The sequence below is a fragment of the Magnolia sinica genome, chromosome 17, assembly GCF_029962835.1.
Source record: "Magnolia sinica isolate HGM2019 chromosome 17, MsV1, whole genome shotgun sequence".
Classification (NCBI taxonomy): domain Eukaryota; kingdom Viridiplantae; phylum Streptophyta; class Magnoliopsida; order Magnoliales; family Magnoliaceae; genus Magnolia; species Magnolia sinica.
In genome coordinates this window covers 5415529-5416251 of record NC_080589.1, presented here as the reverse complement: position 1 = coordinate 5416251, position 723 = coordinate 5415529, and the positions used below count along the sequence as shown (strand labels likewise).

Sequence of the window (723 nt, the reverse complement as noted above, 5' to 3'; positions counted from 1 at the left end):
CAAGATGAAAATGAGGTGCAACAGGCACCCTCGCCTCGTACTTTACGAGATTATCTACAACCGGCGGGAGTGAGTATTCCCTCATGCATGATTTTTTCTGAAAACACAGGACAAATGGACATCAAGCCAGGAGTTATCCAACTCCTTCCCAAATTCCATGGACTTGAATCAGAAAGTCCATATTTACATTTGAAAGAGTTCGATGAGATTATAGCTACATTATGTTTTCCTAATCTATCTGAGGATACAGTCAGGCTGAAACTCTTTCCTTTTTCCTTAAAAGAGAAAGCTAAGACGTGGTTACATTCACTGCGTCCTAGATCCATTGGCACATGGAACGACATGCAGAGGGAATTCATAAAAAAATTCTTCCCACATCATAAAACGATTACCCTCAGAAAAGCAATCATGAACTTTGCCCAAAAGGAAAATGAAACATTCTTCCAATGTTGGGAAAGGTTCAAAGATTTGGTCAGTTCATGCCCACAACACGGATTTGAAACGTGGCGCATTACAAATTTTTTCTATGATGGACTGACATCTTCCATGCGCCAAATGGTCGAGACAATGTGTAATGGAGAGTTCATTAATAAAGATGTTGACGAGGTATGGGATTACCTCGATAGTCTCGCTGAAAAAACACAATCATGGGACTATTACCCAATGGCGAACACCACGTCTAGGCCGACTCAATTAAAGGAGAAAGGTGGATTATATCTCTTG

The 723-nt window shown here is 40.7% G+C and overlaps 1 non-coding gene across 1 annotated transcript; it reads right to left on the bottom strand.

The window, feature by feature from the left end:
- Positions 1-390: 390 nt before the first annotated feature.
- LOC131232019 (small nucleolar RNA R71) lies at positions 391-497 on the bottom strand. Its single transcript, XR_009164627.1, has one exon. It is a non-coding gene; the product is annotated as a small nucleolar RNA R71 (small nucleolar RNA).
- Positions 498-723: the final 226 nt, after the last annotated feature.